Genomic DNA, 15,884 nt, shown 5'->3' on the forward strand with positions numbered 1-15,884 from the left:
CAGGCAATCTGCCCACCTTGGCCTCCCAAAGTGCTAGAATTATAAGCGTGAGCCACTGTGCCTGGACTAAAATTTCTTTTTTTTACCTCATCCCTTTTACTTCTAATCTTCTGTCTCTGAAGTATGCTTGTTTTAGTTTGCTTTTTCCTTTTTCTTTCAACAACTCTCCTTCAATCTCTACTGATTCATCTGTAGTCTATTTAGTCGTCATATTGGGTATATTTACCTTTCCTAGGTTTCAAAGCTTAGGAGATAGCAAGGACTTTGCCTAAAAGATCCTGGGCAGGGTACCAGTAGTTTTGGGTAATCATGGTAACTTCTGAGGTTTTTGTATTAAGGAGCATGTGTTATCAGATGTGTAATGTCACACCCTATGTGTGAGTGCAGTTTCTCATGAATTGCAGAATTTTAAAAAAAGAAGACTTTTTATTTTTTATTTAATTTTTTAAGACAGTCTCAGTCCCCTTCCCTATGCTAGAGTCCAGTGGCACATGATCATGGCTCACTGTAGCCTCTACTTCCCAGGCTCAGGTGAACCTTTCACCTCAGCCTACCAAGTAGCTGAGACTACAGGCATGCGCCACCATACCTGACTAATTTTTTTGTATTTTTTGTAGAGATGAGGTTTTGTCACATTGCCCAAGCTGGTCTCGAACTCCTGGGCTCAAGCAATCTGCCTGCCTCAGCCTCCGAAAGTGCTGGGATTACAGGTGTGAGCCACCATGCCTGGTTGAAAACTTTTTATTTAGAAGATATTAAGAAAATATCTTTTATTTTTATTTTATTTGTGGACATATATAGATTTAATTTAATTGAAATATGTCTGTTCATAAAATTATTATGTGACTAATTAAGTATATTAAGTATATTTTAAAAATACCAGGCCAGACATGATGGCTCACGTCTGTAATCCTAGCACTTTGGGAGGCCGAGGTGGGTGGATCACTTGAGGTCAGGAGTTCAAAACCAGCCTGGTCAACTTGCTGAAACCCTGTCTCTACTAAAAATACAAAAAAATTAGGCCCGGCATGGTGGCTTACGCCTGTAATCCCAGCACTTTGGAAGGCCGAGGTGGGCAGATCACAAGGTCAAGAGATCAAGACAGAGCAAAACTTAGTCTCAAAAAAAAAAAAAAATTAGCCGTGCATGGTGGCGGGCACCTGCAATCCCAGCTACTAGGGAGGCTGAGGCAGGAGAATTGCTTGAACCTGGGAGGTGGAGGTTGCAGTGAGCCAAGATTGTGCCATTGCACTCCAGCCTGGGTGACAGGGTGAGATTCTGTCTCAAAAAAAAAAAAAAAAAAAAAATCAGTGTGCTGCAGTGTGTTACATCTAACCATAATATTTATGTTTTAGTTGATGTTTTTAATTCACTCATGGTAGTAGTTATAAACCTCTAGTTTGTATTTTGGATTGATTTGTTACAATTTATTCCCATTGAGATTGAGAAAGAGGTTTCAGAAAAAGTTGATGAACAGCATTACTAAACAAGGTCAAGTTTTTTCCGTTTTTAGACTTGGGGAATTTAGTGTTACTGAAAATTGGAAAAGCTTTGTCTCTTTGCCAAAACCATCCATATCCTTGATTGTACTTGATAAGGAAACTTTGCTCTTCATTGTTGTACAGAAACTTTGTATAGTATATGTTGTTTTATTTAATATATAGTATTTAAGTAATCTCCTGCTGCATAAATGGTAGGTGATGATGATGTTTTATAGGGCTCATTACTTGATAGGAGTATGGTATTTCAGTTGGTTTTATTTACTGGAATTAGAGTTTTGAGTCCCAGAGGGGCAATATAATGTGCTCACTTTCAGATTCTTTTTTGTTTTTTGTGTTTCTTTTGAGTCAGGGTCTTGCTCTGTCACCCAGGCTGGAGTGTAGTGGCACAATCACAGCTCACTGCAGCCCTGACCTCCTACACCAAAGCAGTCCTCATACCTCAGCCTCCCAAAGTGCTGGGATTACAGGTGTGAGCCACCATGCCTGGCCTAGATTCTTTACTTTGACATGTAGTTATTAGTGATAATGATTTTTTAATTCTCTAGAAAAGAACAAATAATTTGAAAATGGAGTAATTAAAAGACCATTTTATCTTCAGCTTAGGTAGTGAAAAAGTATTTTTGTGTTTTATGTGTGAATGTCTAATTCTATAAAATAATGCCATTAATCTTTAATCAAGAATAAAAAAGTTGGCTGGGCATGTAAAAAATGAAACAGTGTTGAGATATGAAATATTTCTCTGTGTGTGTGTGGGGGGGGGATTTTTTTTGTTTTGTTTTGTTTTTGAGACAGGGTCTTACTCTTTTAAGAACCTGTTGTAGGACTCCAGACTGGAGTGCAGTGGTAGGATCACAGCTTACTGCAGTCTTGACCTCCTGGGCTCAAGTGATCCTCCTGCCTCAGCCCCACAAGTAGCTAGGACTACAGCCCTGTGCTACCACACCCAGCTAATTTTTTGTATTTTTAGTAGAGATGGCTTCACCATGTTGCCCAGGCTGGTCTTGGATTGCTGGACTCAGGTGATCCACCCAGCTCAGTCTCCCAAGGTGCCAGGATTACAGGCATGAGCCACCGCACCTGGCCGGAAATATTTTTTAAAATAAGTGAAATAACTATGATATAAAAACTTTTGGCTAGGCATGATATCTTCCGCCTGTAATCCCAGCACTTTGGGAGACTGAGACAAGGGGATCGCTTGAGCCCAGGAACTCAAGACCAGCCTGGCAACATAGTAAGGCCTCATCTCTACTAAAAATAAAAAATTAGCCAAGTATGGTGGCATGTGCCTGTGGTCCCAGCTACTCAGGAGGCTGAGGCAGGAGGATTGCTGGAACCTAGGAGGATGGAGTTGCAGTGAGCCATGATTGTGCTACTGCATTCCAGCTTGGGCAACAGTGAGACCCTGTGTCTAAATAAATAAATAGGTAAGTAAAAACTGTTTAATTTTTTGACAATATGTTAAAATACGCTACCATTCTGTATTTTAACATAAATTTTATTAGATTAAAGTTAGGTGAAATGATAGCCTAGATTTTAGTATCCATTATTTTACTCTATTTTATTCAAATGGCACTATGATATGAGTTCAAAAAATTTTTGAAACAGTGTCCTTTGTTTTGAGATGGAGTTTTGCTCTTGTTGCCCAGGCTGGAGTGCAATGGCATGATCTCGGCTCACCGCAACCTCCACCTCCCAGGTTCAAGCGATTCTCCTGCGTCAGCCTCCCAAGTAGCTGAGATTACAGGCATGTGCCACCAGGCCCGGCTTATTTTTGTATATATATTTTTTTAGTAGAGATGGGGTTTCACCATGTTGGTCAGGCAGGTCTCAAACTCGTGACCTCAGAAGATATACCCGCCTTGGCCTCCCAGAGTGCTGGGATTACAGGCGTGAGCCACCTTGCCCTGCTGAAACCGTGTCCTTTTAAAAATCCTTTCGGAGCACAGACATTAAGCCAGTTGGTTTACTCATGCTGCAGTAAATTTGGAAATAAATTTGAGTTTAATACTCTTTTGAGATACTCACATAGTTATAATTTGTAATTTGTTGGTATGTACTATGAAAACACCAAGTCAAGATAGCGATTGATGGAATTTGCTTTTAAAGACCACAAGTTTAGGCCAGGCGTGGTGGCTCATGCCTGTAATCCCAGCATTTTGGGAGGCCGAGGTGGGCAGATCACCTGAGGTCAGGAGTTTGAGACCAGCCTGGCCAATATGGCGAAACCCCATCTCTACTAAAAATGCAAAAATAAGCTGGGTGTGGTGGCTGTCGCCTGTAATCCCAGCTACTCAGGAGGTGGAGGTAGGAGAATTGCTTGAACCTGGGAGGCGGAGTTTGCAGTGAGCCGAGATTTAACCTCTGTATTCCAGCCTGGGAGACAGAGTGAGACTCCATCTCAGAAAAAAAAAGACAACCAGTTTAGCCAGTAAGTTATGTAGCTTTCATATCGAAGTAAGATTCAGCAATGACATATGTATTTCTTATATTTTTTGAGTGCAGCATTCTAGGCAGTGTAGTTATTAAAATAGGTTCAGTAATGACACATCTGTATTTATTAATACTTTTTTTGGTGTGTTATTTTGTAGATACTGTGCCAGTATACAGAAATGAGTAAGACTTGATCTCTCCCATTTTGTGGTTTAGTAGGGATACAGGCTTGCAAGTAAATACATACAATAGTGTAGTGCAGGGTTTCCCAACCGTGGTAGTATTGACATTTTGGGTAGGATAATTCATTGTTGTAGGGATCTGTGCTATGCATTATAGGATATTTTGCAGCATCACTGACTTTTACCCATTAGATGCCAGTAGCGTCACCCCCAGTTGTGATGATCAAAAAATGTTTCAGGTATTACCAAATGTCCCCTAGGGAGCAAAATCACCTGATTGAGAACCATTTATTTAGCTGTTATACAGGTAGAGTTAAGGGGTGTTTAGGAGTAGTGACTCCTGAGGGAGTGAGATTTTATATGGATCTTGAAAAAAAATAAAAGTGCAAAGGGTATTATATACCTGAGAGCATAAATGATCAATATTGAAGGGGGTGACTACTGATCATTTGTGGCTATAGGTTATTTATGTGATTTGGGATGGGTATTTGGTAAAATGAAGCTGAAAAGGTACTTTTGGGCCATATCTTTTTTCTTTTCTTTTTTCTTTTTTGAGACTGGATCTCACTGTTTTGCCCAAACTGGAGTGCAGTGGCACAATCACAGCTCACTGTAGCCTTGCTTGACCTCCCTGGCTCAAGCAGTCCTCCCACCTCAGGTTCCCAAGTAGCTGAGACCACAGGAGTACACTACCCACCCCCCCAGCTAAGCAACTGGGAGACTACCGGCTTACACCACCATGGCCAGCTAATTTTTGTAGCGACAGGGTTTCTCCATGTTGCCTAGCCTGGTCTTGAACTCCTGGGCTAAAGTGATCCTCACACCTCGGCCTCCCAAAGTATTGGCATTACAGGTGTGAGCTACCATGCTTAGCCATTTTTCTTTTTTTAAAACTGTTTAATTGAGGTATAATTAATGCAGCAAAGTGCATAAATATAAAGTGTAAGCCTGTTGAATTTTTACAGATGTATGTGTTCATGTAATCATCACAAAGAACAAGATAGAGAACATTCCTAGTAACCTCTTACAGTTCTTTCTTTTTTTAGATACAGGGTCTTGCTCTTTTGCCCAGGCAGGAGTGTAGTGGTGCCATCATAGCTCACTTCAGCCTTGAACTCCTGGGCTCAAGTGATCTTCCCATCTTAGCCTCCTGAGGAACCAGGACTGACTATAGGCACATATAGGAATGGGGACTTGCTGTGTTGTGTAGGCTGGTCTTGAACTCCTGGCCTTAAGCCATTCTCCTGCTTTGGCCTCCCAAAGTGCTGGGATTACAGGCATGAGACACCATGTCTGACTGTCTTTCTTCTTAAAATTTGTATTTTACTGGTTGTTCTTTTTTACTGCTTTTAACAGTAGGTGTCTCTCAACACAATGCTTTTCTCTGTCTCCCTCTCTTCCTGCTGCCTCCCTAACTCCATCCTTTATACCCAATTGCCTGACGGAGATAATCTTTTTTATTTTTATATTTTTTTGAGACAGAGTCTCACTCTGTCACCCATGCTTGAGTGCAGGGGCACAACCATGGCTCACTGCAACCTTGACCTCCCAAAGTTCAGGTGATCCTCCCACCTCAGCCTCCCTAGTACCTGGGACTACAAGTGCCCACCATTACACCTGGCTAATTTTTGTATTTTTTGTAGAGATGGGGTTTCGTCATGTTCCCCAGGCTAGTCTCGAACTCCTGGGCTCAAGCAATCCACCTGCCTTGGCCTCCCAAAGTGCTGGGATTACAGGCATGAGCCACAATGCCCAACTGAGGTATCTTACTCTTTTTGAAGACACGTTGGGGTGAACATATCTAAATTGAACTCATCTTCTTAATCTTTTGCAAAAGGTTCTCCTTATTTATCTACCTATTTCAATGTTAATAACATGTTTTGTTGTTTAGTTTTGTTTCTGAGGCAGAGTCTGGCTCTGTCACCCAGGCTGCTGGAGTGCAGTGGCATGCGCTGCAGCCTCGAACTCTTGGGCTTAAGTGAGCCTCCTGCCACAGCCTCCCAAATAGCTGGGACTGCAGGAGCATGCTGCCATTCATTCCTGACCAATGTTTTGATTTTTTGTAGAGATTTTCAAGATACTGTGCCAGGATACAGAAATGAGTCAGACTTGATCCTTCCCTAGCCTTGCCATATTGCCTAGGCTGGTCTCAAACTCCTGAGCTCAAGTGATACTCCTGCCTCAGCCTCCCAAGTAGCTGGGATTACAGGTGCATGCCACCACGCCTGGCTAATTTTTTGTACTTTAGTAGAGACGGGGTTTCACTGTATTGTCCAGGCTGGTCTCGAACTCCTGAGCTCAGGCAGTCCACCCGCCTCAGCCTCCCAAGGTGCTGGGATTACAGGCATGAGCCACCACACCAGGCCTCTGATGTGATTTCTATTGCTGTAAATGAGATTAGTCTTTTCTAGAGTTTCATAGAAATGGAATTATACAGTATGCGATTTTGTGTTTGGCTTCTTTCTCTTGGCATAATAGCTGTGATATTTATCTATGTTGTGTGTTTCATTAGGTCATTTCTTTTTATTGCTTAGTAATAGTCTAGTGTTTGGATATATCACTGTTTGTTTATGTTTACCTGTTGATTGATAATTGAATTATTTCCAGTTTTTGGCTATTATGAATAAGATTGCTAGCAATATTTGTATATAAGCCTTTTTATGGACATATACTTGTATATACGTGTGTGTGTGTGTGTGTGTGTGTGTGTGTGTATATATATATTTTTTTTTTTTTTTGAGATGGATTCTCACTCTTGCCCAGGCTGGAGTGCAGTGGTGCAATCTCAGCTCACTGCAAGCTGCGCCTCCCAGGTTCATGCCGTTCTCCTGCCTCAGCCTCCCGAGTAGCTGGGACTACAGGCGGCCGCACCATGCCTGGCTAATTTTTTGTATTTTTAGTAGAGACGGGGTTTCACCATGTTAGTCAGGATGGTCTCGATCTCCTGACCTCGTGATCCACCCGCCTCAGCCTCCCAAAGTGCTGGGATTACAGGCATGAGCCACCGCACCCAGCGTATGGACATGTATTTTTATTTCTGCTAACCCTAAGTCTTCTAAATTAGAAACTTTGGGATTATTTTTGATTTGTTTAATCTCTTTTCTCACCTATATTCACACAATAGGTTATGAAGTCGTGGGATTTCTTCTTTTGAAATGTGTTTCATTCTTTGTTCTCTTTTCCAAGTATCTGTAACATTCTTGTGAGAGGGTGTACGTGTGTCTGTGTGTGTGTGTGTAGCCTTATTTTAGGAGTAGGGGATGTAAGGATGATTATGCAGATGATATATTTGCTCAGTAAGGTTTAAAGTCAGGTGGGGATGCTGACATTGAATTTATAGGATGGGGAAAAGGGCTATTGCTGTTGGAAGCACTCTATCCGTAAAAGTATCATTTTAGTCCCTGTTTTGTTTTAGTCTTATTATTGTTGCTATTTTTAGTTTGTTTTTGTCCTGTTATGTATTCATGGATATGTATGTGGTGTAAAGTGGTGAAAAAGTTTATCGTCATGGATGTTCTCTTTGCTGTGTGAGCCTGGGCAAAGCACTTAATCTCTGGGCCTCAGTTCATTGTCTGTAAAATGGGAACAATAATACTTTCCACATAGTGTTAAAAGGATTAGATGCATTGTTACATGTATAGCTCTTAGTTTTGTTTTTGTTTTTTGAGACGGAGTTTTGCTCTTGTTGCCCAAGCTGGAGCACAATGGCACGATCTTGGCTCACCACAACCTCCGCCTCCCAGGTTCAAGCGATTCTCCTTCCTCACCCTCCCGAGTAGCTGGAATTACAGGCATTCACCACCACGCCTGGCTAATTTTTTTGTATTTTTAGCAGAAACGGGGTTTCACCATGTTAGCCAGGCTGGTCTTGAACTCCTGACCTCAGGTGATCCGCCCGCCTCGGCCTCCCAAAGTGCTGGGATTACAGGCACGAGCCACCACACCTGGCCTATACGTATAGCTCTTAGAATAGTACCTGGCATTATTGTGTTACATAAGTGTTGGCTAGGGTTTTTTTGTTTTTTTTTTTTTGAGATGGAGTCTTGCTCTGTCACCCAGGCTGGAGTGCAGTGGCGCGATCTCGGCTCACTGCTGCAACCTCTGCCTCCTGGGTTCAAGCGATTCTCCTGCCTCAGCTTCCCGAGTAGCTAGAATTACAGGCACCCACCACCATACCTGGCTAATGTATTTTTTTTTAGTAGAGACGGGGTTTCACCATGTTGGCCAGACTGGTCTTGAACTCCTGACCTCAGGTAATCCACCCGCCTTGGCCTCCCCAAGTGCTGGGATTACAGGCGTGAGCCACTGCGCTCAGCCAGCTAGTACTATTATCTTAATTCTACATTACTTAAAAGGCTGTCTTTTTCTCTCCCATTTCAGTTCCCCTTACATATTGGTATAAGACTTATCTCCTTATGTAGTATCTTATGTTTTACTTCTACAAACCTACAAAAGTACTTTCTTTTTACTTTTTTTTTTGAGACAGAGTCTCACTCTGTTGTCCAGGCTGGAGTGCAATGGTAGGATCTCAGCTTACTGCAACCTCTGCCTCTCACGTTCAAGCAATTCTCCTGCCTCAGCCTCCCAAGTAGCTGGAACTACAGGCACACACCGCCATGCCTGGATAATTTTTTTTTTTTTTGGTAGAGATGGGATTTCACCGTGTTGGTCAGGCTGGTCTCAAACTCCTGACCTCAAGTAATCCACCTGCCTCTGCCACCCAAAGTGCTGGGATTACCGGCGAGAGCCACTGTGCCTGGCCTACAGAAGTACTTTCTATATGATAATCTGGCAACTATTTGTGTGTATTTTTTTCAGTTGTGATGTACAAACAATAAAGTGCTTAAATGAATTTTTTTTTAACCAATGTATCTACTAAGATTAAGTTATGGAAAGTTTCCAGCTTTCCTGAAGGCTCCCTCGTGTCCCTTCTCCCTTAATAACCAATCCTCCATATCTGTTCTGACTCTTTACCATAAATACTTTTTGCATGTAATTGTTTTTAAAGATTATCTTTGATTGACCCCTTCATATCTATGCAGCTTGCTTTTCCTTCCTTCCTTCCTTCCTTTCTTCCTTTCTTTCTCCCTCTCTCTCTCTCTTTTTTTGAAACAGGATCTCACTCTGTCACCCAGGCTGGAGTGCTGTTGTGCGATCTCAGCTCACTGCAACCTCCATCTCCCAGGTTCAAGTGATTCTCCTGCCTCAGCCTCCCGAGTAGCTGGGACTACAGGCATGCGCCACCATGCCTGGCTAATTTTTGTATTTTTAGTAAAGACGGGGTTTCACCATGTTGACCAGTTGGTCTCGAACTCCTGACCTCAAGTGATCCTCCTGCCTCGGCCTGCCAAAGTGATGGGATTACAGGCGTTAAGCCACCACACCCAGCTGATACAGCCTATTTCTGATTACTGCCCAGCACACTTTGCTTATGTTCATGATGTCTCTTTTAGTGCCCTTTTGGTCTCATCTCTTCTTTCTCTCTGTCCATTCAAGTCCTCTTCCATTCAAGTCCTCTTCCATTCAAGTCCTCTTCCATGAAGTTGTCCCCAACTGCTTCAGCTTATACTGTCCTTGTTCTTCTCTAAGTTCTTTTTGGCTCATTTATCAGTGTCCCAGTTTAGTACTTAATGAGATATTTTCCTTTTTTTGTAAGTACTTAATTGTCTTAGCTTTTACTAGGACTATGGTTATTTTGTGTCCCTCCCATTTAATGCCTAGCATAGGACATACAGTACTAATTGTTGAATAGAATCTAATTGAATTTTTAAAGTTTAAGTTCTTTAAGTGTTGGATAGCAGCTAGCGGTTATAGTAGAGAATTTGGCAGTGAACTAGGGCAACTATTTATACAACGAAAGTAAAAAGCACAGCATAGTTTCATGAACCCATATAAATGTTGATGCTATTCCACTGTATTAGACCGTAGTAGAATCAGAAATGCTGAACCCATGGGAATTGCTTGTGTGGGTCTTGCACGGGAATTGCACAGTAGGTCTATGAACTTCCTGAGGTTGTGTACAAATTTGGTATGAATATGCACATGTGCATTTTTCTAGGGTAAGAATTCATACCTTAATTGGGTCTTCAAAAGTATCTGTGACTAAAAACATTAAGATCCTGTGATCTAGCAAAAAATGTCATTTTACGGATGAGACAACTGAGACTCAGAATTAAGACACAAGAGGAATGGCTTACTCATAGTCATTGTTATACATAATGGTGATCCTCAGTCAATAGGAAATATTAATTAGGTTCAATGTGGTCTGCCTTATAAAAAGGGAAATAAGACTCCATGGAAGTGTCTAAATACAGTTAGGAAATATTTCCATCCCAAATAGTTAAACTTAAAAAAATTGAGGTGAAATTCACATAACATAAAATTAATCATTTTAGGCTGGGTATGGTGGCTCACGCCTGTAAGCCCAGCACTTTGGGAGGCTGAGACCGGTGGATTGTTTGAGCTCAGGAGTTCAGACCAGCTTGGGCAACATGGCAAAATCCTGTCTCTACGAAAAGTACAAAAATTAGCTGGGCATGGTGGCATGTGTCTGTAGTCCCAGCTGCTTGGGAAGCAGAGGTGGGAGGATCACTTGAGTCTGGGAGGCGGAGGTTGTAGTGAGCGGAGATCACGCCACTGCACTCCAGCCTGGGTGGCAGAGTGAGACCCTGTCTCAAAAAACAAAAACAACAACAAAAATAACCATTTTAAAGTAAACAGTTCAGTGGCATTTAGTACATTCACAGTGTTGTATAACTACCATATGTATGTTCCAAAGCATTTTCCTTAACCCTCAAGCAAACCCTGCACCCATTTATTATAGCAGTTGCTCCCTATTTTCCTCTCTTCCGTCTCTGATAATCACCAGTCTTTGTTCTATGTCTATGGATTTGCCTATTCTGGATACTTCATAAAAAAGGAATCGTGCAATATTTGACCTTCTGTTTCTGGCTTCTTTTTTTTTTTTTTTTTTTTTTTGAGACGGAGTCGCTCTGTCGCCCAGGCTGGAGTGCAGTGGCATGATTTTGGCTCACTGCAAACTCCGCCTCCCGGGTTCACGCCATTCTCCTGCCTCAGCCTCCTGAGTAGGTGGGACTACAGGCACCTGCCACAAGGCCCAGCTAATTGTTTTGTATTTTTAGTAGAGACGGGATTTCACCGTGTTAGCCAGGATGGTCTCAATCTCCTGACCTCGTGATCCGCCTGCCTCAGCCTCCCAAAGTGCTGGGATTACAGGTGTGAGCCACCACGGCCGGCCTGTTTCTGGCTTCTTTTACTTAGCATAGTGTTTTTGGAGCTTCATCCATGGTGGAGCATGTGTCAGTACTTCATTATTATTTGAGACGGAGTCTTGCTCGGTCACCCAGGCTGGAGTGCAGGTGGCATGATCCCAGCTCACTGCAACCTCCACCTCCTGGGTTCAAGTGATTCTCCTGCCTCAGCCTCCTGAATAGCTGGGATTACAGGCACATGCCATTGTGCCTGGCTAATTTTTGTATTTTTAGTAGAAATGGGGTTTCACCATTTTGGCCAGGCTGGTCTTGAACTCCTGACCTCAAGTGAGCCACCCGCCTTGGCCTCCCGAAGTGCTGGGATTACAGGCGTGAACCACTGTGCCCAGCCCAATACTTTATTTATTTATTTATTTATTTATTTATTTATTTATTTGAGATGGAGTCTCGCTCTGTCAGTGAGCCTGGAGTGCGTTGGCACAATATCGGCTCACTGCAACCTCCGCCTCCCGGGTTCAAGCAATTCTCCTGCCTCAGCCTCCGAAGTAGTTGGGACTACAAGCACACACCACCATGCCCAGCTATTATTTTTGTATTTTTAGTAGAGACGGGGTTTCACCATGATGGCCAAGCTGGTTTTGAACTCCTGACCTCAAGTGATCCGCCCGCCTCGGCCTCCCAAAGTGTTAGGTTTACAGGCGTGAGCCACCGCACCCTGCCTACTTTAGTTTTGTTTATGGCTCAATAATATTCCATTATATTTATGTACCACAGTTTGTTTTCCCATTCATTTGGCGATGGACATGTGAGCCGTTTTATATCTTTTTTTTGCGCGGAGGTGGAGGAACGGAAGTTCGCTCTGTTGCCCAGGTTGGAGTGCAGTGGCGCAATCTTGACCTAGGCTCACTGCAACCTCCGCCTCCCGGGTTCAAGCGATTCTCCTGTCTCAGCCTCCCAAATAGCTGGGATTACAGGTGCGTGGTACCACGCCAGGATAATTTTGATATTTTTAGTAGAGACGGGGTTTCACCATGTTCCCTGGGCTGGTCTGAACTCCTGAGCTCAAGCGATCCACCTGCCTCAGGCTCCCAGAGTGCTGGGATTACAGGCAGTGAGCCACTGTGCCCAGCTGTTTTATACTTTTTGGCTACTGTGAATAGTGCTAATATGAATATATTTGTACATTAATATGTACTGTTTTCAGTTTTTTGGATGTATACCTAAAAATGAAATTGGTGGGTCATATGATAATTAGGTGTTTAACTTTTTAAGGAAACGGCCACCTATTTCCCATAGTGGCTGAACCATTTTACGTTACCACCAAAAATATATGAAGGTTCCAGTTTCTCCACATCCTCTCCAACAATTACTTCCCATTAAAAAAATTTTATAGCCATCCTTGAGTGTGAAATGGTACTTCTTTGTAGTTTTGATTTGCATTTCCCTGGTGACTAATGATGTTGAGCATCTTTTCATGCACTCATTAGCCATTTGTTTATCTTCTATGGAAAAATATAAAATAAACTTCTAATTCTCAAAGAGGTCTGCTTCAGTTAGCAAGAAAAATCTTTGAAGATGTAAAGTATTTGGTGTTTCTATATAATTAAGTGCCAAACTGGTACAAATATAAAATACTATGGTAATTAAAAAGAGAAGATATGGTAAAACTGGTTTAAACTTTGAAAGCAAGTGTTTAAGAACCGTCTGTCATTATGTACAATTATAAACTGTAATGCAGATAAATTGGAGGTTTTTCTTGCTTCAAATATTCGCATATTACCCTTTGACTTGGCATTGAAAGATGTCTATTCAAATTTTCTGCATTAAGAAAGAACAGTTTTGCTGGGCGTGGTGGCTCATGCCTGTAATCCTAGCACTTTGGGAGGCTGAGGCAGGCGGATCACCTGAGGTCAGGAGTTCGAAACCAGCCTGGCTAACATGACAAAACCCCATCTCTACTAAAAATAGAAAAAATTAGCCGGGCATGGTGGCAGGCACCTGTAATCCAAGCTACTGGGAAGGCTGAGACAGGAGAATCGCTTGAACCCGGGAGACAGAGGTTGTAGTGAGCTGAGATTGCGCCGCTGCACTCCAGTCGGAGCGACACAGTGAGACTCCATTTCAAAAAATAAAAAAGATTATGTACAGGGATTTTATTGCAACATTATTTATTTTTATTTTTATTGGATAGATTTAGAAGTCTGATACTTTTTTTGCTCTTCTTCATTTCAAAGCATAGAGAGAAATAGTCACGTGGAAGATTCACAGTACCCATTAGATTTAATGGGAAAAAAAGCTAGTCTTAAGACTTCTCTTTGAGAAGTCTTCTTCTCAAAGAGAAATTAATTGGATCCTTGGAAAAGGGGCAGTTATACATTGGAAATGTATACAACAAATTAAATATTACATTATTTAATTAAATATTACATTAATTAAATAATACAACAAATTAAAAAGAACACATTGAGTGGCTTCTTTCCTTAATGCAAGCCGAAAGTATGTATTTGCCATCTTTTAGGCTTGTTTAATTTTAAAACTTTGATGAGTAAAATATTTTTAAGTAAAACTTGAGATTTTAGTTTTCCTCCTTGGAATTGTATTCAGTGTCGTGTTTGATACTACTGTAGAGAGGCAAAATTTGAACTCATTAATTTTCTAAAAGGGGTAATCATCTTCAGGGCAGGGTTATCTTTTATTCTTTTATATCTTTTAGTTTATTTAATCAATATTTGTTAAATGCAATTACAATCAAGTTTTTATCATATTTTCCCCTCCCACTTAATTATTTTTCAACCCAGCATCAAGGACAGTGCCGGGGATATGGTAAAGGTCTGGTAAATATTGAATAAATTATCCTTATTTTAGTTTACCAGTTTTTTTTTTTTTTTTTTTTTTTTTTTTTTTTTTGAGGTGGAGTCTCACTCTATCGTCCAGGCGGGAGTGCAGTGGCACTTTCTTGGCTCACTGCAACCTCCACCTCCTGGGTTCAAGCAGTTCTGCCTGCCTCAGCCTCCTGAGTAGCTGGGATTACAGGCGTCTGCTACCATGCCTGGCTAATTTTTGTATTTTTTATTAGTGAGGGGTTTTGCCATGTTGGCCAGGCTGGTCTTGAACTGCTGATCTCAGGTGATCCACCTGCCTTGGCCTCCCTAAGTGCTGGGATTACAGGCGTGAACCACTGCGCCCGGCCCCTTCCCTCCATTTTTAAGTTGGGTTGTTCGTTTTCTTATTTAGTTTTTAATTCTTTATGTATTCAGGATAAGCCCTTATTAGATGTAGGTTTTGCAGGTACATTTTTTTCGTTCATGGCTTTTCGTTTCTTTCCACAGAAGTTTATTCTTAAATGTACAACAGGATCCATTACAACACTTCAGTCCAGCTATAGATGGCAAAAGATGTTATAGTAGGGAATGAAATCAAGGGTCACCATCGCCTCAGGCACATGGAGCAGCTTACTTTTTGCCAGATTTCTTAATTCCACCTGTGGCCAGGGGCCCCTTCCCTATAGTTTCTTCTGGTCCTCTTTTTGTGTCTACTTGAAAGCCTTGCCTTCCTTGTATATCTCCTTGGCCTGCTTTCTGGGCTGTTTCAGGGGTTTCTTCTTGCCATCTTTGTGGCTGGACATGGCACCTGCCGCCCCTTCCCCAGACCCTGCCACTGGAAACCCAGTTATGGCTTTTAAAATTTTTTCTTAATGATATCTTTCACAGAGCAGAAGTTTTTAATTTTGATAAAATCTAGTTCTTTCATTCTCTTCTCTCTCTTTCTTTTTCTTTCACAGGGTCTTACTCTGTCACCAAGGCTGCAGTAGAGTGGCATGATCATAGCTCACTGCAGCCTCGACTTCCCAGGTTCCAGTGATCCTTCTACCTCAGCATCCCAAGTAGCTGAGATCACAGGCGCACACCACCACACCCAGCTAATTTTTGTATTTTTAGTAGAGATGGGGTTTTGCCATGTTGCCCAGGCTGGTCTGAACTCCTGAGCTCAAGCGATCCATCTGCCTCAGGCTCCCAAAGTGCTGGGATTACAGGCATGAGCCACTATGCCCAGCTTCTTCGTTTTGTTTTGAGACAGGATCTTGCTCTGTTGCCAAAGCTAAAGTGCAGTGGTATGATTATAGCTCACTGAAACCTCAAACTCCTGGGCTCAAGTGATCCTCACATCTCAGACTCCTTAGTAGCTAGAACTGTAGGCACATGCCACCGTGCCTGGCTAATTTTTAAACTTTTTTTATTTTTTATTTTTATTTTTTGTAGAAATAGGGTCTTGTATGTTACCCAAGCTGGTCTCCAACTCCTGACCTCAAGTGATCCTCCCACCTTGGCCTCTCAAAGTGCTGGGATTACAGGTGTGAGCCACTGCACCCAGCCTATCGTAGCTTTATATAATCATTCCTTGATTCCTTGGTATCTGTGTGGGATTGGTTCCAGGACCCCTGTGGATACAATCCATGAATGCCTAAGTCACTTATATAAGATGATGTAGTGTTTGCATATAACCTACACACATCTTCCTGTATACTTTAAATCTTCTGT

At 42.0% G+C, this 15,884-nt stretch overlaps 1 protein-coding gene and 1 pseudogene across 2 annotated transcripts in view; one reads left to right on the plus strand and one right to left on the minus strand.

Annotated features, from left to right (window-relative positions):
- Positions 1–15,884, plus strand: part of TAOK1 (TAO kinase 1) — a 162,533-nt gene that overhangs the window by 11,310 nt on the left and 135,339 nt on the right. The window lies entirely within an intron of this gene.
- On the minus strand, positions 14,799–14,971 carry LOC129051320 (translation machinery-associated protein 7B-like; annotated as a pseudogene).

The sequence above is a fragment of the Pongo abelii genome, chromosome 19 (assembly GCF_028885655.2).
Source record: "Pongo abelii isolate AG06213 chromosome 19, NHGRI_mPonAbe1-v2.0_pri, whole genome shotgun sequence".
Taxonomy (NCBI): domain Eukaryota; kingdom Metazoa; phylum Chordata; class Mammalia; order Primates; family Hominidae; genus Pongo; species Pongo abelii.